At 39.5% G+C, this 26892-nt stretch overlaps 1 protein-coding gene across 1 annotated transcript in view; it reads right to left on the bottom strand.

Moving 5' to 3' along the window:
• XKR4 (XK related 4) overlaps positions 1–26892 on the bottom strand; it is a 210778-nt gene that overhangs the window by 46918 nt on the left and 136968 nt on the right. The window lies entirely within an intron of this gene.

The raw sequence follows: 26892 nt of genomic DNA, 5'->3' as shown, positions 1-26892 counted from the left end.
TGAAAGTAATTCTTACAATAATTTCGGTATGTGCCTTGGCAGAATCCTGCTTACTTAAAACTTCTTCAACTTTCTGTTACTCTTTTATAGAAACTTTTATGGTATACCCTCTGATTTCAATTTCTCATCTTTATGTTCTCAAAGTCACACTTTGAATTTCAGCTTCAAAACACAAGATATCATGAAAGAGACACTGTTGAAATTGTAGCTCTAGCAGACCATTTGTGGGAAGAAAACAGAATGCTTTCATGTATTAACTTATTTGACACAAATGCTCTGTTCTGCTCTGAATTTGTATAGTTTGAATCAAAACAGGAAACTAGAATTTTGATTTAACAACATAAATCTCTCTAAATTTCCTGAAAAAGTCTGAACAATAGTAACCTTTTAGCTGAACACTGTTTCAGTGTAGAAAACAATCAGTATTTGAGTCTGACTTTGTTATGCAACCGGGGACAAGAACAGGCAACTTGAATGTTAAAGTGAACAATTTGCATTGTACTGTAACCATTTTGTTGCTGAATAGTGTAGTGTTCCTGCACACCACTGCTCTCTCCATTACTGTCAGCTTGATTTCTCATTGCTTTATGCCTCTTGAAGTGTTATATGCCTGTGTAAAGTGGGTATTTAAAAAATACTCTTTGGTTTAATCATATTTCATACCTTCTTTGTGCAGTATGAAGAGAACAAACTTTATGTCACTCCAGATGTCCATTACCAGAGACATCATGATCTCTTAACTGACTAAATCTGTCAATATTTGGTAGCATAAAACCACACTCATTTCAGGAACTAGTGCCTTGACGTATCAAATTGCCATTTTTAAAATAAGTTGTCTTGCTTGACTCTTGCACCCCCATCTCCTCTTCCCCATACTAACATTGTAATGGGAACATAAAGAGGTTCAGACATGCCAGATGGCACCTCTGGGGATGAGGAAATACCCTGCCAGTGTGCTCCTAGACCATTTACTCTCAGCTTGTTATAACGAAGCTGAAGGTTCCCATATTCTAAAATGTAATCGTGGTCGACAACACCTGGTTGCACAGGTAGTTCTTAGGGAAGCCAGCAAATACAGGAGACATGCTGTACCTCACTCTACAAAACCATTAACTTAATGAATGCATTTTCATTTTTACAGTGTTCAGGCCATTAGACGACAGGATAAGATTAACAGAAGCAGAAGAAGAAAAAAGACAACTTTAATTAGAGCTTTGTGAAGTGTGCTAATTATCTTCAGGGAATAAGATGCCACAGTGAAAGACTGTGGTTTAAACTCCCTTTCCTGAGACTCTGGAGCTTGCATTTGTTCTGAGTGAACAGTGTGTTAGGTAGGGACTCTGGGGTAAACCTGGAGTAGATGTGTTTTGTGATCAGTGGACTGTATAATGAAATACTGATGCAATATATTTCCCTTTATTTCCCTTTTTCTGCAGGGGAGTCCCTCTGGGATTTGATACAGCTACATTTGATATTATAAAGAATTTAAAACTGGTAATAAATGTGTGCATATCTGTTCCTAAACACCAGGTATGAATTTTGATGCACTGACTATTATGTGTGGAGTTTGTTGGTTTTTTTTTTTGTTTCTTTTTTTTTTTTTTTTGCCAAGCAATATAAAAAAATGTGCCTTGCTGTGCTTTCTTTTAGCAGTTTGGAACAGTTTTATATGCACACCATGTATTAGCAGCCCCAGCAAGAAAGCTGAAGAAGCCAGGAGGATGAGTAAAGCATCCAAACAACTGCAAGCCTACATGACTACTCCTTTGGTAGATCCTCCTGCTCATCCTCCTCTGTTTACAGCTTTCAGCTTCCCCATCACCCAGCTGTATTGCTGTTTTCTGGTGGTATATTGACTCCCACAGATGCAAGGAATTAAGTTTGACCTGAATTCCCATGTGTTTTTTTTTCCAGCTTGATACACTCCAGATGATGTGCCCAGTGGCATCAATTCAATCTTAGCCATCTTGAAGAACGTCACCAGAACTGAAGAACTTCCAAGTCTGAACTTCCAAGTCTCTCTCAATGTTCCTCAGCAGTTCTCTCAGGTGGGAGCTGCTGTAGCCATGCTCTCCCCTCCCTCCTCTCTGCTCTTCAGCAGCGCTACAACTGCAGCAACAGCTTCTTAGCACCGCCGGGCCACCAGGAGACGGAGCCGAAGCCCCGTTCAGCAGCGGCAGCGCCCCTAAGCAGCCCTGGGGGCCGCTGGCACAGCGCGGCCCCGAGCGGCGCTGGCTCCCGGCGGCCGGGCTCGCACTAGGTGGCACTGCGGGGCTGCGCCGGGGACCGCGGCTCGGCAGCTCCGCGCCCCCGCGCTCCCTGCCGCAAACTTTGTCTCAATGAAGCCTAAGCGAGCTAGGAAGGCTTTTCCGTACATTTTGACAGCGAAAGAAAAACGGGTTCTGCCGGCAGAATTGTCCTGTTCCCTCTCTCCAGCGTGAATGACGCACCGGGAAGGATTTTTCTGGGCTGTTTCTTCCAGCAGGCACGAGGAGACTGCTGGTTTCTCTCCCATAAGAATCTGTGTGGCCTGAAGGAGTGGGAAATCATACCTCACAGTTCAGTTTTGAATTGTACCACTGAGCTATGCCAATGTGTTTTAGGAGATCCTTGTGCTCGCAAATGCTTTGCCTTTTTCAAAATCCCCCAAAATAGATCTGACCTGTTACTGAGGCTAGACCTTGTTCTAGCCTCTGTAGAAATTTCCCTCCCAGACTGAACATGCACATGCAGCAGCTGATAAACAACAGCGTTCCTGATGTACCAGGGAAAAGCTGGAACTTCTTGATTCCACACACGAATGAGCTAGCTGGACCCAAACTGCTCATTACAGACTCAGTCAGAGAAGCTGCATGAATGACAGGCTGGAAACAGATGAAATTCCATTTTAATTGCAGAGGAATCACCTTTGGACAAAGTGGGGCACAGAGATGCTCAAGAAACAGCAGTTAGAAGCAGTATCAGCTGTTTCACATTCCACTTACCCAAAGTGAAGAAATAAACATAGTCTTTTAGTGAGGCTTTGAGGCTGAATATCTAAAAGTAGCATTGAGCCTTAAATTAACACGCTGTTCAAGTATTAAAAAAATATATGGGATTAATTAAACATGTGACCTCAGCTCCTTGGCCTTGAAGCAGCCCTCAGTTTAATGAAACTCCTGGAAATTGTTGTGATGACTAAAAAGCACTGTCTGTTTACAGTGAGTAAACTCTTCAATAGTAGAGGTGTTGGAATCTCCCCTAGATTGGGGTGACTCCGGGTGGTGGTAAAGTCTCTCCTCTAACCCGTGTCTTCAAAGAAAGACTCAGTAGTTTTCAGTCTTCTGGTCTCAAGGCAGTTTATTGCATGTTATCTCAAGGCACACAGACTTCCTGACATTCTCCCTGACTCCTTCTCCCTCTGCGTCTCTCTCTGTCTCCCTCTGTCTTCATTTCTCTTCATCTCCCTTCGTCTCCCCCGCCCAAGGTCTGGTGCCATCTTTTATATCATACATTACGTATTAAATGTTTATAGTTTTTCCCCAATGCCTATTACCTATATTGAATGGTGACTTTCTACTCTAAACCAATCTGTGAGTGCCAACATCGCTAAGAACATGGGGAATAGGAAGGAGAAAGAAGGAAGACAGGGCATGCCCAAATCCCTCCATCTTAGAACTTCTGACCCCCATGTACAAAACTCAGACCCCTCTGTACAAGGCCTAAAACCCCCCTGTACAGCACTCAAAAATCCTACCTTTCACTTTGTGACTACTTCTACTATAATATCTAAACTTTTGTGATTTCTTGTTCTTCCTGCAAAGTTAGTAAATTGTTCCATGGGTCAAACTCAAAACCACAGGGGCTTCTGGCTGCCTGCCAGGGTCTCAGAGGCTTCTGCCCTGGACCTGGAACATCTAAGAGTGTCTGAGGGACACCTTGGGTTCTGACATAGAGCTGGCTCCTATTCTGACTGAGTGTGATTCCATTTCTACTGACCTATTTGGCAAAGGCTATGATTTGATGATTTCACATCCATACCACACTGGTTATTTAACTGCCATTATGGTAATTTTTGAGGATGTTATACTTAATTATGGGTCTTCTTTTGAAGGAATATAAAGCATTGCTCCCAAATAACTTATAGTATTAATATGAATACTATAATTTAGTATTTATATTTACACACTTAGTATTTACACACACACACAGAGGTACATTTGTGTCTGTAAGCCTCTGTCAGTAGTATTCTTGTGATGTAAATCTGACTTTTTAAGGAGCTAAGTCAGGGTAGAGACATTCTGACAAAATGTAAGGAGCAAAAGATCTTTGGAAATCATAGGGTCATTTGTCACAAGGGAGCTGGTAGGGAGTTTCTGGAAGGAATGGTGGCAGTTGTGATAGGAAAACAATGCTGTGCTTCCCAGCCATAAGGCAGATTTCAGACCCAGAAAGGTCTTGCTGATTCCTGAATTCTATTTATCAGAGCTCAGAACTGTTAGGACAAGTTTCTAAATAAGCTCTCATTATGTAGTCACCTCAACAATGGCTAAAGAAAGCAACCCTGGTCAACCTTTGCAAATGTGTTCCTCTCTACACCTTTTGTATAATCGTCATCCTAATCTATACCTGAGTAACTGAAATCCCCCAAGACCAAAGCCATGACTTTCTGAGTGCCCTCTTCCTGATCTATGTTCTTTAACCCCTATAGTAAAGAGGAGCAACATCCAGAGTCAGATGATTGACTTTGCTGTGATAAATGATAACCAGTCTGCCAAAATACATCCCCTCCTTACAAGCTCAATAGCACCCTTTCATTTTCTACTTCTGAAATCTCATTATCATTTACACTTTAGAAATTAATAAATATATACTGGTGTTTCTACATGTAAGATGAAATTTCACTTTTTATCATAAATTGAACATGGTTTTTAGGCTCAATAGCATTTTTAAAAAATCATTTTAATAAGAATAAAATCATGTTGCTGCAAGTCCAGTCTCAATTCTTATCTGGTTTTGCTGCTTCTGGTAGAGAAATCCTGGCCACATGCGAGTGATGATAAACTTCAGGTGAACAGAGTGGCTCCAAGATTTTCCTTGTAAGCATTTTTCAAGGTGTTGTAGTTTACAGGAGAAAAATGTCCTCAATCCCAAGAACCTGAAACTTAAAACTTCAATCTTGTAGTGGAAGTCAGATCCCTGACTCCACCTGGATCATCAGTGAAATCAGCAGGTCTGTATGGTGTAGGAAGATATACAAATCCCATTTCCAGCCTCAGCATAAACTCATGATGAAACAGTAAAAAGACACTCTTAGACAACAGTGGCTTGTGTGAGCTAATGGGATATGGCAGTAATAAACATTTTGGTATATATTTTGAAAATCTCTTTTGTTTTATAAAACCAGAAATGTAGTAATTTATTTTTAAATGTATGTGGCTTTTATAATGTATCTCAGTGCATATACGATGGTAGGGATGACTTGGGATGATTTTCATGCATTAGGAAGGAACTGAAAATAAAATATGTTACTACTAAGGAAAATGATGATGCATCACATTTAGTACTAAAGGAACATGTAGAACTGTGCCAGGCTCCATATATTAAACATTGTCATGGATTTCCATATTGCAATAGGACAGCTCTAGAGAAATCATAATATAGGACTGATTTGTATTCAACAATCTGCCCTTTGAGATAAGAAACATTTAATTTAGTTTTTTTATTATTTGAAATAAGCAGTTTTGTATAAACTTTATCTCATAATTATGTAGTTCGCACTTGATCTTTATTTTTTCCTAAGCTATTAATATATCTTAAATTTTGAAAAATTTCTGCTGGGGAGTTAAGCAGATTGTTGGTCACTAGAACTTCTTTTTCTAAGACTAGTCTTAAGTGTGCTTTTTTACCTCTGTTGTCTTTAATTTATTCTTGCTGGTTAAAAAAACAGATCTTTTGATTAATCATCTGGAAGAAGCTGAAGTAAGGGAAGTTAGGCCTTTCCTTTCAGAATTAATGAAGGCATTTTCCATTATTTGTGTCACTTGCATAATCTCTCACAAGAACAACAATATCTATCCAAAACATAAAAGGTTCAGCAAGCAAAACCAGCCAGACATAATCCAGCCTTCCTGGCACCATGTACCTTCAACTCACTGATTATTTCTATCCAATATACTTCAGAAGCAACTTCACAGCTCAGGCCTCCTTGGCTCTATTAGCCTCCTTTTTATTTTATTTGAAATCACTCTAAAGGTAAGAAATCATGCTAGCTGCAAGATACTCTCTGCTAATTGCTCCTGCAGATAATGAGCACCCTAAGGGTCGAAAGAAGGTTACAAGGCCTATAGAGACACAGCAGAAATGCATAATTTATGCCTCTTCCAGCAGTAAACATTGCAGTGTTTCTGTGTGCACAGTCTATCTTAAGCTGTTCAGCCTCCAGCTTTCCAGGCATTTCATTTTTGGATGGTTCACCATTGAACAAACTAGTGAAACCTCCCAAAATTTCCTTAGGGCTTTTCCCTCCTAAATCCTCTTCTGTCATATGCCTCAATTATTTGATGGGGAAGGATTTTCCATTTCTCTGCTCTTTGTTTCTCTCCTCACTTCCCCATTTGAAGTTCAAATAAAGTGCCAAGACTGAAAAGTATTTAAAATAATTAACTTGGCATCTTGTACAGCTTGATTGAAAAGCAGGAATTATTAATACAAATGAGCAATGCCTGTAGGACCTTTAATATAATTGTTTTGTTTATGCTGACAAAGTATAATGTTTGCTTTTTGTTATTCAATCGTTATTAAGATTTTGAGACAGTGAAGTTATGTCTATAGTATAAATGAGACATTTATAACTCTTATAAGAACTGTAAGTTGTACTGCAAGCTCCGCAAATGACATGTCTGCCTGTGAGAACCTGTTAACCCAGGCTCTAAGGATGGGCCAGACATTTTATATTTCATCCCTAGAAAACCAGTTACCTTATGGATGCCTCTGATACAGTGGAATACAGGCACTTGCAATCAAGCAGTTTTGTTTGGCCTCTGTCCTCACCTCCTTTGCCCCAAGAGTTCTCAGAAGAAGCTGACAGAGGCTGGTGGTGCCTGAGTTAATCTACTCAAATGATCTCACTGATGAAATCCCATGTATCTTCTGATTCACTGAATTCAGATTGTGTCTGCCAGTTTGAATTAGGCAAACCAGTTATATGAGGATAATCCCAAGGTATCATATTGGAGCATTTGTACAAGGCTGAAAGGCTGATCTTGTGGCAGGTGGAACAAGCTGTTCCTTCCTCAGAGAGCAGCACTGTCATTTTTTAGGGCACAATAGATATTATAATTCACTGTATGACCTGTAGCAGTATTAAGTCACAAACATTTGCTGTGTTTCTTATTACTGCAGGTGTGACACACAACTGCCATGGGTTCAACTGTAATTTTTTTAAGTGCAGCATTGTTTTTTCATACTCAACAAACTTTTAGTTTATTCCTGTGTGATAATGCAAGAAAAATTCCGTGGTGAAGGAATTAAAAATTTCTTAGATTCTTAGGAATGCAAATCCCTGGTATGTGCACAGAGCCATGAGAAATCTCTCTTCACAAATTTTTCAAGCATCTTGCAGTGAAAGACATAGAAGAAGTAAATATATGTCCATCTCCCTAAATTTTATCCATGTTTAAGTGAGATACTGATTACCTGAGGTAGCTAATTTCTAGTCCAATGAGAGATGTGAGATTATCTACAGGTTAAGTCATCCCATCTATATTAGATGCCCTCAAGAAAGAAATAATGTCCTTCAGGCGCCTCTCTCTTTTAACTGGTTCTCAAAGTAGCTTAAAGAGAACATCTAACTTTTAAACAGAACTGTAGTTCAGCAAGATTAATTCCACCCTTAACATGCAGTTTCCTCAGTATCATCTTCACAATTCAGCAAGGTATTTAAATACATGCCCAGCTTTCCACGGCTGAATAACTCTAATCACATGGACTGATTTAAGTATCTTGTTACACCAGGACTGGATGGTTTCTTGAAAAGAAAGCTTAACACTCTAGCTGCCTCTTTTAGACTCCAGGCTGCTTGTTTATGACACTAATTCTCTTTAGCTTTCCTGAGAGGCAGTGTAGGTATTTTAGAGAGCAAATGGAAAAAACAAAACAACTGTTTTAGGTATTTTCAAAAGAAGTACCAGGCATCATTTACTGCCTAGCTCTGTGCTGCATGTCTGACTAAGTGTTTGAATTATTTCTGCTTTCCTCTGCCTAAATCTTTTAAATTTATTTATTCTCTGCTATTATTTACTGAGACTGTTTTATGTAACTCTGTTATGTGTTTGGGGACATTTTCATGGTGTGAAATGTTCCACACATAATAAAGAGCCATTGTTCAGGCAGCTCCCATGGCAGTTGATGGTAGAGATTAAAGTACTGGGCCATAAATTGTATCAGTGTAGTGTAAGCAGGACATTGTTGACATTTTATGTTCCAAATTAGAAAAAAAAATTTATGGAAACACCTTGCCAGTTTTTGAGCAGCTTCCAGTAATTTCTTTACATGAGAATCTAAGAAGTATGCTCAGACAGTTGACATGTCTCCATTTGGCATAATGTTTATTTCAGGCAAAATTTTCCTCTATAACTGGTTGAGAAATACTTAGTTTAAGACACTTTTTCTCTCTTGTTGACCTAACTGTGCACGTTCTTGCACAAAACCTGATGACAAGAAGAACTGGATATTCAGATGAGGAACATCCTATCTATCCACTGTTCCTACAGATAGATCACTGAGACCAATGGAATATAAAGACCCCCATCCAAGCAGATACCAGAAAGAAGAACATTCCTAAAACAAGCTCATTTGAGATAGCTTGAATTTTGGCAGAAAACAAAATGAGCTGAAACAAATGTCAACTCATTTCATATCCAATCAGAAGAAGAGCCTGAGCAAGATGATCAATGGTTATTTGAGAGCATTGGCATATTCCACCAGAATCCTCTAAAATAATAGTTCACAGTGATGCCCTTTAGGTTTTGCTTTTTTTCTTTTACATGACCTCTGTATTCTTCACCCATATATTTGTAACTCCATCACCTATTGTATTAATGACTTGTTTTCCCAGGACTTTCTGTGGTCTTTCCCTAGGCAGAAACACAAAACAAACTCCAGGGGGTTTCAAGGCTCTGTGCTATCTTGGTTCTTCCTGGGAACCAAGGCTGAGAACAACTCTTGGAGATACGTTCTCATGGACAAAGTACAGCTAGTGCTGAATGGGGGGGCTCCAGAGAAGGGGCTTGACCTGGAGGGGAATTGCATTACTACTTGTCCTCCTAACTGGTGCTTTTTATCAATTATGCTAATTACCTTAAACCTACAAAAATGTACTCACCCCTGGGTAGGAGGAGGGAGGGGGGCTTTTGTGGACATCTTTCCATAACTGCCTCTGAAGGCCTTCAAATAAAGATCCCCTTTTACATTACCTCCTCACTAAAATTTTCTTGAGTTTCATTTCCAGGTTGGGAAAAAGGCAACAACAGCAACCCTGTGACAGTGGATGATGTCTGAGAAGCATAAGTGAAAATCACTGAGCTGAAAGGAACCTGAACCTGAGCCAAAACCAGAGCAAATCACTGTCTATCAAGAACTGAAGGTGAAACTGAACTTCTAGTGTGAAATCTTAGTAGAATTCCCTCGTGTCCTCCCTCTCCTCTGTCAGACACCCATGAAAGGGGCCCAGGACTGTTTCAAACTGCTCCAGTGTGGCGAGGGAGCAGCCTGCCCCTGTGTCCTAAAGGTCACAGCTGTGCTTGGTGTGCCCGTTGAGCTCACGGGAGTATTGGCCCTGACACACGGGGTGCACCAGGCTGCCCGCCATTCCTGCAGGTCTTAAAACAGGAGTGACACCAGGGCGGGAGGTGTGGGTGGGATCCCCGTGGGCAATGCTAAGCAAGGGTCAAGACCATGCTTCTGCAAGGCTGCTGTGAGGCCTGGGTACTGCCCAGGGTGCAGGTTTTGGGACAGTTCCAAGATGGAATCTTGGCTGGAAGAAAAGATATGGGCCTTGTGCTTTTCTTCAGCAGCGTTGCAGAAGGACTCAGATCCACTGTGCTTTACAATGGCTTTGAGCAAAGCTTGTGTAGGGGGAGAATTAAAATGCAAATTCAGGTTTGGCAGCTCAGTTGCATGCTTGCACTCTGCTGGCCAGTACCTTTATCTGTTGCCTCTTTCTTCCCTGCTCATAACAGCACATTTCTGCTATTTTAAATCTAGTTTTTCGTATCCTGGGGTTATGGCACTTCATAGCAGGAAGAAGGTATAATTTTAGCGTATTTTAATTGCTAAGCCACGCTCTCCCAATCTGCCTCCTTATCTCCTTTTGTTCTTTTTCTCTTAAGCAGAAAGGCAACAGAAATCAGGCACTGAGGAAAATGAACACTGCTCCCTGACAACAAAATCTAGAACCAACTGTTGCAGTCAGTTTCAATTTGCATTCTCTGGTGAAACCCTAAAGCTTACTGGGACATGGAAAAAAACAGGCTAGAGCAATTTATGATCATGCACGTAGCTACTGCTTTTTTCTTTTAAACTTCTTTTTTCTTGCAGTTGTTTAAAGTAAATGTTAGCAGAGATGCAGACTCCTGCCAAACATATGTAGCTTTTAGGATACTTACATGCAGCATGAATTCTCATTCCTGGGTGAGGAGAAGAGGGCACATTTCTCATGCCCCTGCTAGGGAAAAATGCAAATTCAGTGCCAGCTTGCACAGAAATCTCAAATCTCAGTCCTAAGTCCCTCCACCCATAAATACAAGAGCTACTCTGCACAGTTTGTCTATTCTTGCCTCACTTTGGACATAGTTAATGACACAATGCTAATTTTTGTTGATTATTGTTTTGCATTTTGTAGCATAGTATTGTTTGCATAGTATAATTTCTTAGTGTTGTTTTTGGATAGTATAGTATCTTAGTGTTTCCTAGCAGGAGAGTGAGTTTTGTGATCCAAATATATTCCTCATCATCTGACACCTGATATTAACTATTGGGAGAGGCCATAATAAAAACACCATGTGAGTTGTACCATTACAGCCTTGGTAATGGCTTTAGAGGGCTGAACATACTGAAATTATTGTATTCAAAGACACTCAGGAGCTAAAGCATCTGGTTTTGACAACAGAAATACTGGTTGAAAGCATTACCTCCCTTTTCTTCAAAGCTTATGACATTGTCATTAAAACATTGTCATTGTCTTTTGCAAACAACAGTGAGGAAAAAGTGTGCTTGGGTGGGGGAATAGAGGGGAGGACAAGAAGAAGGAAATAGGACTTGTCACCATGGATTAATAAGCCAGGGAATGAATATTTAGGCAGTAATGCTTAACTGGAACCAGCATCAAATAGTCACTGTCAAGAACTAATAAACATTTTAGCACTCATTGGTGAGGTGCTAATGAAATAGTATGTGTGTTTTTGTGTCCTTATGGGGGAAGCAAACAAAAACTAAACATTAGTTAACTAATTAATACTATCCTTAGAGGAAAAAATTGTTCTTTTCAGTCCTCTTATCAGACAACAAAAATGTAGACTCATAAGTAAGTTCATAGACTGATAGGTACAAGATACATCAATAAAAGAGCAAAAATTTAAAGAAAACTTAATTGTACTCCAGACAAACCTATTTATTTAAAGAAATAAATATTCAAAATTAGGTAATGATTTTATAGTCCTTATTAAGGGAGCCATGAAAGCCCTTTAAGTTGTAAAATATTTTATGACTGGATTATTACATTTACAAGACTACAAGATATTAACGATTTCATAGGATATCATTAAAAGACTCAAATATTTTCATGGTTTTCAATGATATATGTTTTCAGTTTTTTAGTGGGTTAAGATGTCATTTGGATCAACAAGTATTTAGAAAATTCCTCTGTAGCCTTAATGTATTTACAAACACATAACTGCAAATTTTTCTTTAAGTTACACATACTTATCCATTTAGAAAGCAGATTACATATTTATGTGCTTAACTATGGATCCCTTTTCCTAACTTTAGACATGCAATTTTTAAAGCTTTTTTCAACGTAACAGGTGATTGGTGTGTTATAGGAAGAAACCAAAATATCACCCCAAAGTTGTGATCTAAAAGCCTGGTGTTCTTTTCATTACATTCCAGCTTTACGAAGATTTCATATCTTATCTTCTCTCTTTACAGACTTGGCAAATTTTAATATACAGTTCTTGAAACCAGAAATTTGATATCTGAGAAACATCTTTCTATAGCCTTCCCAGCAGGACTATTTTACTTAATAGCAGGTACAGCTCATATGTAGAAAAATGTGTGAAAGTCTCTAACTGGAATCCTTTCTTAGCTGAAGACTTTGTTCTACAAATTACTCATGTTCCCATATTTGTGTAACCATCTTCTATAATACCTTTCAATCTTGCTTTTAGCTTTTGTGTATGCAGCTCTCTATCTCCTCTGTTTCAAGACTGCTTAAAGAATGCTCTACTTAGAATCAAATCTGGAAATTGATTCACAGTATGTACAGATACTGTCAAAGCAGAAGATATTTTTAAAGTGTCTGTTCTTCCTAATTTGTTCTGCAGAGACAGTTTAAATGCTTCTGAATATATAATCTGAAAGACTTGGTCTTGATGGCTGCAATTGATGAGATCTCGAGTAGGAGAAAAAAAAAGCCCTCAATGCATAAGAGTTCCCCAAGTGTAGTGACAAAGAAACAAACATAACAGAAGTGAGTTGTGATGGACTTGCTACTTCATTTGCTGATAACAACTAGAGCAAGACACTTCACTGAATGGTATAAAAAATTCTACAATAAACGGTTCAGGAATAGCCTGCCATGAAGAAAAATGCTTTTTCTATCTCAGAAAACAGAACTCTGAAAGACACAATGTCTGGATTGTAAGCATTTGCTGTTAGAATGCTGAATAATAATAATAGTACTCATAATAACAACAATAATAATAATAATCATGGTCTTCAATCCTTTGTTACCTTTACTGGTTGTGCTTGGCCTCACTGATACCTGACAACAAAGGGATACCTTATACAGGCAAAAGTTTTAAAGATAACACTTCCTCAACACACTTTGCCACTGTTCAACTTAGTGGTCCTTCAGCTTTCATGTTAGATGAAGTATAGCTAATGTGCTTTCCTAGAGATCATTTGCAGATCTGTACATTTTATCCAGCTGGTCTTTTCAGAAGAGCTTTTTTTTCAAAGGTCTGTTCATTCTCATTGTCTCAGTTGTATCTCAGTTTCAGAAACAAACACAGGATCTTGCCTTTGGGGTAGCATATTTTGCTGCCCTCTTATATTTAAACTCTTTCATACTAGGAAGCCTTTCATAAAGAAATAAAGTCCTACTGATTTTTAGATTGATCCAGGTCTTGGCCCATGGCCTTGTTCAAGCCCCAGCTAAAAGTGAATTCTTATAGCTGCTTTAAGTAATTGAGAATCAAAATTTAGAAGTGAAATGCTGATACCACCTTCCCCATTACAGCATTTAGCTGCTTCTGTCATGAAGCAATCAGCCGTGTATTGTAAGTGACTGTGTTGTGAGCCTCTCTGATCTAAACATGTGTTAGCTTAAAATATCAATTCAATTGCAATGCATTATGCTCTGCTCAGAAAACCCATCTGGCTCCAAAGGCTGCTGCCACAGGATGTGCTGTTGCTGGGAAGCCAAAGGCCTGTTTCTGCCCTTGTTTGCATGGCTCTGCCTCTCAAGGAATGGCATTGAAGTGGCTGAAAGTGAACCACCCCAGAGCAGGTGTGGAAATGAGTCAGCCAGGTGTATGACTACATCATGCAAATTTCCCAGCTTGTTTTCCCGATTTTGCTGCTACAGTCATCATCAAGGGAGTGAAAGAAAACCCCTCAAAGACAGAGAACACCTTTGGATTTCTTTTCAAGCAAATGATTGTAACCCCATTTCTTTTCTACTGAATCACCATTCAAGATACTTTCAGGCATTTCTGTGCTCTTTATAACAAAACTGACTCCATAGGGGTGGAAAGTAAAATCACGCTTTTAAAAGGAAATGCCAAGAAAAAAGAAAAAAAAATATTCATCCCCTAGCAGAATTTCTTTTTACTGCAAATTATTTTAGTGTCTACTGTGTTTGCAGGTGAAAATACATCATTGAAAATGTCTAGATGAGAGTCCTGGTCTCATGGCGTGAGAGAGACCTGCTGGGACTACAGTGGGTCTGAAGAAAAGGCATGGGGAGCCATTTTCAGTTTACTGTTGCCTTGGACTCAAGTTGCACATTTTCTGCCTTCTGCTGAGCAAAACCAGCAGAGAGCCCAGTTACTGAGAAAAACAGTTACACTTTGAGCTATATTTAAAGATGACAAGCTGCTATGAATATACAGAGAGTAAATGCTGCCATGTCACTTAGGGTCAGGATCAAGAAGATCACCAGAGCTCATTTTTTTATGGCTTTGGGGCATCTTACTTATTTAGCTTCATTACCAAGAGTGACTAACCTAGGAGCTTAAAATAAGCTCTGAATGCCTTTCTATGGCACGGGAGGACTGGCAAAGATCCAGTTACCTAGATGATGCTTGAACAGCTCTTTTCTTTCTATCTATCTATCTATCTATCTATCTATCTATCTATCTATCTATCTATTCATCCACCTTTCTGGTGATGATGAATCACTCAATACATTTATACAGAGAGCAGGAAGGAGACTGTGAGAGCACCAAGGGCACTCATTAAAAGCTGAAAACAGCCTCAAGTTGCATAAGCTTTCAGAGGGCTTTGACACCTGGGTGGCAGCAGATGGCTGAAGGAGGGGTACGCCCCATCATTCACTGCCCCTGTGATGGGGACGACAGCACAGCTCACGAAGCAGCCCCTGAGCTACTGCAGATTTTAGTACAGCATAAAGCATGAGATGTGGGTTAGTTTATTTCATTTTGCAGACTGAAAACTGCAGCGACTTGGGAGGTTTTTAGTGAGTCACTCTGTTGTCCCCACTGCCGGGGACACGGCAGCAGCCATGCTCAGAGCAATACAGCAGCTGGCAGATGGGGTTTGCTGCTGCTGCTGTCTGCTACACGTGAGCCCTGAAATCCCCATGGTCCCAGGGCCCAGCACCTGCAGGTTACTCCCAGTCAGTCCCCCGGCTGCTCTTTGACCCTGCCACGGGGCTCCTGGGTCTTCCTGGTTTCACTGGTTAGGAGCTCCAGGGATGTTGCAGCTGTCAGAGCTCCTACAAAACTCCGTGACAATCCTGGAGGGCTGCTGGAGGATGATAGGGAGCACTACTTGTGGCTCTGCCAGGAAAAGTCACACTGAGGGAGGATTCAATTCACGCTTTTGACTCAATTATGTGAGTATGGAAGAATTCCTCTGCATCTTGACATGTCCAGAGGGTGGGGAAGAACATGCAGAAGCAGTGTCTATTAGCTATAAGGGCCTGGGATCAATAGTAATTGAGTAACCTCATACCACGAGATTCTTCCTGCCCAAGCTATTTAACTCCCAAGAGCACACTGGCCACCCATGCACAAATGATATGCTAAAAGCCCCACTCAAAACTAAAACTAGAAATTCTCTCTTCAGCAGTAACACAAAAGCTGTTAATGAGTTGTTTTTAAACTGTATTCATTATATACAGAGAACACAACACAGTTTACCACTTTATTAACTGACATACTGTGAGAAATAACACCCACTGGAAATAGAAAAATATTTTAAATTAATTTTCATTATAATTTAGTTAGGAAACCAAAAACTAATAAAATACACTTAATAGGTTTTTATCCCCGTTAGGTTAGGTAGAATGTCATGCTCAACATAAAAGACAGCTACTTAATACCTTTTTGTAAAACAATGCTCCTATAAATCCCAGCCCAGCAAATAGATTTTATTCATTAAAAGAGTTCCACTGAGTTCAGTGAGAAGGTGCCCACAGAGGTGAACCTCCTGTGCCTGACTGGACCTTTTGTTTGAGTCTCACTGTAACACTGGTTATTCACTGATACTGGCAAAACTCTGTGCATAAGCAAAAATGCAATAGGGTTTTTATATTTGCAGCCTGATGCTCATCTAACACACAACTGAAAAACACTAATATGTATAAAACTAATTACAGATATGAAATCCCATACAAATTTCATCATTTGCAGTATATTCTGTATACCACTAAACTTGGATGTCATACAAGGCACAGTTTAAAACCTGCATTCCCACTTTGACATGCAACTTGTAGCTAAAATCACTCTCATCAGAAAAGATTACTTTTCTGGTTAATTTTGGCAAAAAAAAATTCTGCAAAATAACAAACTAACATGCACTAACATGCACTAGCAATGAAAATGACAGACAATTTCAGATGTGTGGTTTTGGCGTGAAGCTGGACATGCACTTTGGCTCTGTGACTGAAGATTTAAAGGTCACTGCATGATGAAGAATTCACATTAATTCTTATCTTTGAGGTATTGTGCAGTCTTTGGGTAAGACACAATCACGACTAAAATTTCTCACTGCTATAATAGACACAGGAAAGCTTTTTCTGTGCCAAGCATGCATCACTTTTTTTCCCATCCCTGAGCAAACTTACCAGTCAAAAAAACCACAGGAACCCAAAAATGAAATTGGAATTTTTTTCCTTGGTAAGTTCACTTATAGCACAACAAAAAGGGAGCAGAAGGATATGCCACCAACTTTCTGACATTCCCCAACAAATAAAATTCAGTGTGTAGGCAACATATCAAGCTTGCAGAAACTAAATGCACTACTTTGTGTCTCAGGCTGTCTTTACCACTGTGTACACATTAGAGCTTTGTGAAGGCACTATTAGATTTAAAAACCTGTAGATAATGTGAAAATAATTTTTGTTGGGTTTTTTGCCATTCTCTACAGCAGTAAAGAATTTATTTTCACAATACCTCCAGGGTCATAACGCCCTTAAAGCCTGGATCCATCAGAAGGGAGCAGCTGATCCGCAGGAGAGCAGGGCTGCCCTGCAGAGGGATCTCAGAAGACTGAGAGGAGTGACAAAAAGACTTACAAAGGCAAATTCATATCACTTTGGGCCACCAGTACTGGAAATACTTTCACAAAATGGAGCAAGGCCAGTGAAGGGTCACTGAAATAAGAGGATCATAGAATGTTAGTCCTTACTCTTGTAAATGGTCTGTCTCCATCTGCCTTGTAGGCCTCTTTTGGGTACTGAAAGGCCACAACTAGGTCACCCTATTTCCATGCTGAACAATCCTAATTCTCTTATACTTTCCTTGTAGGAGTTGTTCTCTGTCTCTCTGATCAACTTGATGGCCTCCTTTGGACTCACTCCAACAGGTCCATGTCTTTCCTGTGATGTGGCCCCCAGAGCTGATACAGCACTCCAGGTGGGATCTCACCAGAGCAGAGCAGAGCAGAGCAGAGCAGAGCAGAGCAGAGGGGCAGAATTCTCTCCCTTATCCTGCTGGCCATGCTACTTTTAACCCAGCATGGGACATGGTTGATTTTCTGGGCAGTGAGTGCACATAGCCAGATCATGTCCAGCCTCACACCTACCAGCACCCCCAAATCCTTCTTATCAGGGTTGCTCTGGATCTGTTCATCCCCTAGCCCACATTGATACTGGGGATATCAACACCCCAGTATCACCCCACCTGACCCAGGTGCAGCACCAGCACCTGGTCTTATTAAACCTCATGAGCTTCTCATGGCGCCACTTCACAAGCTTGTCCAGGTCCCTCAGGATGACATCCTGCCCTTCAGGTGTGTCAAGTGCACCACTCAGCTTGGTGTCATCGGCAAATTTGCTGAGGGTGCACTCAATCCCTTCGTCAGTGAAGATATTAAATAACACTGGCTCTAATATGGACCCCTGAGGAGCACCACTCGCCACTGATGTCCATCAGGATTCTGAGACACTGGCCACTTCCCTCTCGATGTGATCATCCAACCACTCCCTTGTCCATCTAGCAGTCTACTCATCAACTCCGTCTTTTTTCAATTTAGAGAGAGGGATGTTGTGGGGAATCATGTCAAAGGCTTTGCAGAAGTCCAGGTATATAACATCTGTAAGCCTTCTCTTGTTCACTCATAGCCACAATGTTAGGGGATATGGTGCCTGAGCTGGGTTTGTGTAGCCTGAGGGAGGACTGGTAGAGAGGACTGTGAACCAAGAGGAGAGATCTAATTGCCATTTTCTCCTGCCTAAAAGGAGAATTATACAAAACACTTAAACTTAGAGGCACACAATGAGTAACAATCGCAGCAAGGGAAAATCTGATTTACTGTAAGAAAAGAGATTTTTGCCAGGGTGGTGAGCACTGGTACGGTTCACTCAGAGAGGCTGTGGGCTCAGCAACCACAGAAATGCACAAAACTCATACAGACATGTCCCTGAGGAACCTGATTGATTTTTTAATATGGCTGTGCATCCAGAAGGGTTTGGACCAGATGATTGACTGAGGACCCTTTGACCTATTTATTCTCTCATTCTATAACAAGACACTCAATTGGTGTGAGCTGGAAATATCACCCAGAGGTGAGATTATCAGCTTGGTACTTGAACACATTGCATCAAAAAGCCTTGAGAACTCATTCTTTAAATTATATTCCTATGCAAACATAAGTTTATAAAACCACGTAAAATTCTTTTCTTTCAGACTGGCATAATACCTCTAAGGTATGACAAAATATGTACCTAAAGTTGTGTTTGAATATCCAAATATATGTCATGATTTTTCAAAATTTAGTGAAGGAGGCACCTACCTACTATCTTTGTTAACCATCTGATTTATCGAGACCTTTCAACAGGTTTTTGAAGCTTAGCTAGAGACACCTCTATCTGCAAATGTAGCTAGGATAGCTAATGTGAGAAGAATGAGGACAAAAAGTGTAGCAGTAAAATGTGTACTAAATCTTCTTAATACTGTTTTTAATTACTTTTTTCCTATTAAAATTACATAGGAAGATGTTATGCTGGTATGTTATGAAGTGTTATTGCTATTCACTCGGAATGACCTCAATAGTTTATTCATTTTCCTATGATGTAATGAGTGGAAAAAAAAAGTTCAACGAGTGGCCAAGCTTCAAAAATGATATTTTTTTGCATCATAATGCAAACTCACATTTATATGTGAGACCTCTGGTCTTTTTAATGACCAGTTAATACATAATAAACAAGGATAAAGATATCAGCATAAACTCAGTAAAAACCAGAGTCACTGGGACATATTATTTATGAAAAAAATGTTTGATGCATTTCCCCTCATTACTAAGGCTGCTAGAGGAATTAGAGTTATTTTACTGCAGTTAAACAGAAAAAATAAAAATGTTCACTAATCATCTCTGATTGACTTTCAGAGGTTGAGGTCCTGTAAAATGGGTTTATTAAGAAGACAATGCCTGTGTACATTGCCTCTTGCTTTTACAAGTTGTATTGATGCATCATACTTTTAGATAGATGAATGGACAGGAAACACAGGAAATAAACACAGGACATAAAGCATTATAGGGTTACAAAAAGAACTATAGGGTTACAGAAATACCCATGGCCTCATCATCATTCCCTCAACATGGGTGCTGAAAGAGAGCTGGTATTCAGAAAAGATGGAAATAATGGCAAAAGCAGTGTGTGTGAATGGAATGACAGCAGGATGTTTCAGAAAGGGTTCCCTGATAAAACAGATTCTGTTTGCATACAAAATCACTTTGGGGAAAGATGGTGGGTAGTTGTTAGAGTCTGCTGTAGAATTCCAGAGTTAAATTTGGATATGGATTGAGCTGTTCAAACCATTATTACAGGGAGAAATTCTGCACAGAATTGTCTTGTTATGGCAGCCTCTGATTTGTCAGATATAGGTTGGAGAACAAGTGTTGCTGAAGGCAGCCCAGATATTCCAGAGTGTGACAACTGACAGCTTTTCTGAGAGAAAGCAGAGAGGATTCTTTCTAAACTTAGTTATGGAAAGTATAGCGGTTGTTACAGGACATCTAATTGTAGCAAAATAGCATTGAATCACATAAATGTTGGTTTAATTTATATACAATGGAGGGATAAACAAAAATAGATCTGTTAGTAAGTCTAACAGAATTTTAGAGAAATGAGTGAAGGCAGCAGAAGTTAATTGTTCTGTTGCCCACTTCTCTGTGGGGGAGACGGATTTTCTTTGAGGCAAAGCACAGAAGGATTTCTGGAGCTTTTGAACTCTGAAACACAAAAACTTTCTGAAAAAAAAAGCCTCAAAGTCTACCTCAGAAATGGTTCTTTGATGGAAATGGAAAAAAGAATGATGAGCAATAAAGGTTGCGCTTTATAAGACAATTTTCCATAAGGGCTCTTGAAATAAGAGCGCAAAGACAGAGCCAGCTGATAGAAAATAACAGAAAGGAAATTCGTACTACTGTAGATGGAAGCAAAACTGGAAGTTCCTTGTTTTCAGCCAATGCAACCAAAACCTGTCTGTCTCAGGATTCAAAATGAGCCAATGTATGAAATCCTGCTGTTGGTGAGGAGCATCTTAACTATCCCCACTCAGAAGTGGTTCCACATGACTGAAAAGGAGGCATTTCACAAGTACCTGGCTGAAGCAGGGCTACAATGCAGGCTTCAATACAACACAAAGCTTTAGAGCGGCTTTTAACGCAGGAAGTAACTGAAAACAAAGCTAAACCAAGAGCCATAGGATGGCTTGGGTAGGAAGGGACCTTAGAGGTCATCTAGTTCCAAACCTCTGCCATGGGCAGGGCCATGTTTCAGGAACATCGGATTCCTCACAGCCCTGTCCAACCTGGCCTCTAAACATGGAAGTGTATGAAACAGAATGGATACATTAAAAATGAAGTAAATCATGAGAGAGCTAGAGTCTAGAATAGCTCAATATCTTTCTTTTATAACAACTTTCTCAACAAGTAAAATGTAGCAAATCTAATCTATCAAATGGCAGAATGGTGACTGCAATGCTAATGGGAAAGTGTTGGTGATGCTTGAGAGGTTAGGGAATAGTGGAGGAGAAAATAAGGCAGGTAAAGGAACTAATTAAAGAAAGATATTGCAGATTATGTTGAAATGCTAGGAAAAAACCCCTTGAGGTGGAGTAGAGTTACTCTTACTTTTTCAATACTGATTACACTTGGAACCAATCTTGTCTGAACATTTCTCTTAATGACCTTTGTTTAAAACATAATGTACTAGTAAGTGTTTGGGAGATATTGTCAATGTAGGAAAGGAGAGTGATACATGAAAAAATCAGGAGCACCTTTGCAGGCTGGAAAAGTAGAAAAGAGATGAAATTTCATTACATGCATTTAGTTGCTAATACATTTTTTAATGTAATTGAAGCCTCATCAGAGTGACATGACACTAGAAGAGCCTGTGTGTTTTAAAGAATCATGAAATAACTAGAATTAACTAGTCCAATACCTGAGTGAACAGGGAATTACAACCCTAGATCATACCTAGTGAGATATTGCCATGAGAAATATGGGAGCTCTGGATAAATGTCATGTGGAGTTTTCTGTGCAGCCTTGGTCATCTGTATACACCAAAGATTAATTCAGACTGGGACTGAGGAAGAAAAAGTCTATGAAGAAATTTCAGAACCTCTCATGAGACAAAAGAATGCACAGCAGGAGGAATGATTCCACTTTTCCATCAAAGTATCTCTGATTCCCCAATCCCATTTGTCACTCACAACAGTCCCACTGGACAGGGGAAAGCAGTGCAATTCCTTCTCTGGAAGGATGCATATTTGGGATGACTGGTGGCTGGAAGGCAATAAAAAATATTGGCTGAAGTCTGACTGCTTTTCCCTGTAGTGGAGGCTCTCTATTTTTTAAAATATTTCCTAAAAATTATACTTATTTTTATTTATTTTTTATTTGCATCGACTGCTTTTTTTTTTACAACATTTAAGAAAACATAATTATCTTTGAGATGTTGGTTGTTCTCTCATACTTATTTAAATACTGCAATGTATCAGAAGTTCTTAAAAGCAGGACTGAAGGACAGAATTGGCTATATAATTGTACGAACCCCATTTCCTTAGGGAACAAGTATAAAAACAGGGATGGCACTAGAATTAATAGTCGCAGACTGCTGATAAAATTAAAAAGTCAGGACAGGCATCAGCAGGTCTATATCAATCAGAGAATTAAACTTTCAACTGGTATATTAGATACTAAGGGTATAACTAGTTTTTAGATTGTAATCAGGTTATAAAATGGATTATATGACATGATTGCCTTCAGGAAGTCCTCTCCTGGGCTATCAGAAACAAGGGTATGCTAATATGATGCCTCTATCCTAATGAGCACAAGATAACATTTTTAAAATTTGCAAAAAGACCTGCGGATCAGTTTAAGAGTCATTTCCAGAAAACACATTTACTCCATAATATATCATAGTTGTTGATCCTTTTCACTGGAAATCTGTTTTGCCAAGTATCAAGCAGAATTTGTAACTATAGGTTGCTCTGTTTTAGTTTTTCTGTGGAAAGTTTGGGTGCTGGACTGCAGTGGTGCAGAACCTTCACAACACAGAGAAAAGTAATGGCAACTTGCCCAGAACTCAAGTGCTGCACCTGATTTCCATACAAATATACATTGAATTGTATAAAATATTGCATCAGAATTATGTATTTTATTTATTTATTTATTTATAGGGCACTGCAAATGTAGGCAGCATTTTACAGAGCAATCCAAAACTGCTGTGAAGGTAACAAAAAAGAAAGCTCTGCAAAAGCATAGTGTTGTTCACAAAAAAGTTGTAGACCTAAATGATTTTCAGTTTACTGTGCTGATATGAAAAGTCTGAATTCCTGATGCACAACATTGAGCTTTGCCAGAGGATTTTTTTAAAATAACTAGTGAAAAACATAATTTGCTTCTGCCAGATAAAGTTAGGACCTATCAGCCATGTCATAAAGTGCTATCAAGTCTCTGAGCTTCTTCTTCATCTCAGGCAGCAGCAGCAATTTGTTTGGAGTAGAAGGACTGGAGAATGGTGCTTGGTGGCACTGTAAACGTTTGTTTGGCTGCAGTGTCAGCATATGAACAGTGTAGGGATTCCATAAGAGTTGGTAGAAAATGGGAAAATGTTTGGCCAGGGAGATTTCCTGGAAATGCATTTTCAGCAGAATCCAGTAGCTCTGTGGTGTGTGGTGACTTCAATGAAACGTGATGAATTTATAAACTGGTCTGAACTTTTCATTTTGCTTCTGGCACTACTGTCAGTCCCCATTAAGAAATGCAGCTTTATATGACATAAACTTTGATTAGACTTTGATTAAACTTTGATAGAGACTTTGATTAATAGCACTGTATGGAGAAGCTAGAACAAACCTCCCAGGGCTGATGAAGAAAAAATTGTCAATGCAGTAAACAGGAATGAGAAGCTAATCTATAATTTAAGGAATGTGTTAATTAATACAGTATAAATAATGAAATCTGTGGTAAATCCAGGGAGTAATCTTGTCTATCTGCTCTTCTAGGTGTGGTTAGAACACCATACCTTGAATAGGAAAGTAGTATCTGTATGATAACTGATGGGAGTCTGTTTCCAATCAGATGGTCAGCAGGATGTTTTGCTTGCTGGGAGTTTACTCATTTTAAGATAAGAAAACTTTCTAAAATTAAATGGCATAGTGGGAAAACTGAAGTAAGTAACAGAGTGCCAAGGGATGGCTGCTAGTCTGTGGGCAGGACTCCAAGATGAGGTGCCACAAAAAGGGACAGCCTTGACCTTCCTTACCTACCCTGATGCCCTGTCCTCCCTTGCTGCCCCAGGGCTGGTATTATCCACTGTTTATATCCCCCGTCCCAGGAAGCTTGGCTGTGCTCAGAGCAAAGGCAGGAGGAACAGACTCCTGTGAGGAAAAGAAGAAGGAATTACCTATTTCAAGGTGCATCAGTCAGCTTTCTAGAGAGAAGATATTTCTTCAAGCTCAAAGGAATCACCGCAGTGGTGGAGGTAATAGGGGTATTAGCACAGCTCCAGTTTAGTCCACTGTCAAACTGAAGTTGTTTGTCTTCTTGAGAAATTTGCACCTAGAAATCATCAGCTTCCCACACAAGCAATTTCACTCCTTCCACTCAGGTGAGACCTTGGCTGCTGGTTGTAGGCAGAATAAGAATGAACATTGCCTATAAATGTGCCAGTTTTGATGAAATCTTAAAGAAGAATCAGGTTTTTAGATGATAATTTAGCTATTGTTTTACTATTACTCGGATATCTCTGGATGAGGATGCAGAAGAGAGATGACACTCCATAAGGTCTGTCGATGACAGGTCTGGAGATGACACTCCATAAGGCTTCCCACACAAGCCTTGCTCTGCTGCAGGGTCATGATACAGGGGTACACAATCCTTTCTAGAAGCTTACACTGAAGTTTTAAAATTCATGCTTGGGGAGCCCAGGCAAGTGCTAAAGGATCCCTGCGGTGTATCCTCAGGGCTTTTGAAGTGGTCCTTATTGCAGTGCATGGGAGATTGAGAGGGAAGGTTTTGCAGCTATTGCACAATATTTCATGATTCCCAACAAGATCCATGTACAGGTCTGCACATATTTCTTACCTTGATTAGCATGGCTTAGTTACTGAAATAAGAAATAGTGTGAACCAAGCCAATACCCATTATAAAACTTGTAATCTTCAGTAACACTGATAGCATTTTCCTGTTGGGAATAATGCTATTTTGTTGCATTTGGAATTGAAAATAAAGAATTTGATAAATAAAAATACTTAAAAGTTTTTCTTGCAGTAATTAATGGATTAATATTAGAAATACTCTGGTTACAGGCCATTTGTTTCCCACGCCAAATTTGTGGCTTGTCAAAGTCATAAACTTTTAAGAACATGGACCAGCGATGTCACTTAACAAGTCTCATAATAACTTTGTCCTGTGGCACAGAGAACTAACAGAACAACAATAAAAAAAAACCCAGTAGCTTTCCCTAAACAAAGAAAATCAATCAAACACCATGTTTATTGATCCGGGTTGGAAATCTCTCTAACAGGCTCAGTGAGTGGACAGCTAGCTGAAGCAAATACCTTATGGCTGGGCCTTTTAAAACACCCATTTGTAGCATGATACCACTGAGAAAAATGATGCTCTTCTTATGCAGCCTCACAGCTAATCCACCATCCTACGGTGTAATGCATTAGCCTTATCATTTCTTTAAGAAAGGAGAGAAAACAGAGAAGGATTTTCACAGCTGTAAAGATGCTAAAACATATTAGCTTTTATCATGAGAGCATAATGGTACTACTGTTTAAGAAAATTTTAGCACCTTGTTTAATTTTGTTAGTTTTTTTAAATGGATCCTTTTCTCTGTGGAAGTTGGAAAAAATGGGGGAAGAGAGCATAAGTAAATACCTTCAACCTTCTCAGCTGAAATCCATAATTATAGTTTTATTACTTTCTGGTTTCTGATATATAGGTTTCACAGAGCTGATTGGAGGGTGCAGGAATGATTTTTGCCTTTTAAATTGAGGTATTTCAGGTCTTCTCTAAGTAACAACCACTTGCAGAGTGTATCACAGGCTTAGTGTCTACTCACCAGGCTCATTTCTCAGAGACAGATCTGTTATTGCGAGAAAATGAGGATGAGAGGCATTCTGTATTAATATTTTATGAAGATAGCTGGATTACAGCTGACCATACAGTATTCTATCTGTGTTCTTCTCCTAAGTCTTTCTCTGGACTCGTTTTTTCTGGTGAGACAAATCTTGAAGTGATAATACCTTCTCCGCAATGATAATAGTTTGAATTTGTTGGTGTGGGGCCTCATAATTTTGAGAAATAGCAGTAGGAAGTGCCCAGATAAACTTCCTTGTACAGAGCACCAAATAATTAAAGTAGAAACTTTGGTTTTCTTTTCCCATTAAGGTGGCAGAGTTTCAGATCTAATGAAACAAAAATACAGGAAGAAGTACAGCTCTTTATTACACGACAGTTCAGAGCTCTGTAAAAGTAAAGCCTCTGATTTATCCACAGGAAACTGCCCAGGATCAAGATCTTCACACAGTTACCCACTTTATGCCCAGTCCTTTTTTATCCAATTAGACTCACTGCATGTCACCCATAATAAGCTAACCAGACCCAACATTTTCTTGGAGCAAGGTGCTGTCACATTTTCTTCTTCTGCAGTGGTAAGCACATGAGCTGTTCCTTAAAAGCAAATGACAAAATTCTGCTTTTTCTTCCTCCCTCTGTCCCTCTGATTCTCCCCTCCTCCCTTCACTTCTCACTGCCTCATGGCATTTTTGTCCCCTTCTGGATTCCAAGTTCTCATTCACTTCATTCCCTTGCTAAAAAATTCTGTCCAGGCACAGCCATAAGGCAAAACAATGGCACAATACAAAAGGACAGCTGTCAGGTAGCCAAAAGCAGCATGGAAAAAGCAATAGTGAATGAGATATTCTAATATCTGTATCACCGACTGACAAAGCCATATAGCAGGACATATGCATGCATTTACTATTTTAAAGAAGTAACCACACTTGCTGAAAGCATCAACTTTAGAAGGAAACCCAGTGTGTGAAGGAATGAGTAGTGCTTGAGAGATGATTTGTATTATCTCAGGTAACCACAGCCAAGAACTGATGGGCACAAACATTGGCATTTTCTTCACAGAATTGCTGTTATCTCCTGTGCCGTCTCCTGTTTTGCATAATGCCATATGAACCTCATTACTGCAGTTTGCAGGGTTTTGAACATTCACAGAAAAAAAGCATAGGGAGAAGAGTAATAGTTTGATGCAATCTTCACATTGGCCCAGTGGATAATCAGGAGAGCTCTTCTATTACAAGGACATGCAGAAAGCAAAACATTTTAAATCCTACCCACAACCCAGAGCCATTAAGAAAGGCTAAAAAAACCTCTAATAGCACAAGCTTTCTTGACAGAGTTATGGTTAACAGCTAA

The sequence above is a fragment of the Vidua chalybeata genome, chromosome 1 (assembly GCF_026979565.1).
Source record: "Vidua chalybeata isolate OUT-0048 chromosome 1, bVidCha1 merged haplotype, whole genome shotgun sequence".
Taxonomy (NCBI): domain Eukaryota; kingdom Metazoa; phylum Chordata; class Aves; order Passeriformes; family Viduidae; genus Vidua; species Vidua chalybeata.
The sequence above is the reverse complement of the archived record's forward strand: the minus strand, read 5'-3'. Positions and strand labels throughout refer to the sequence as shown.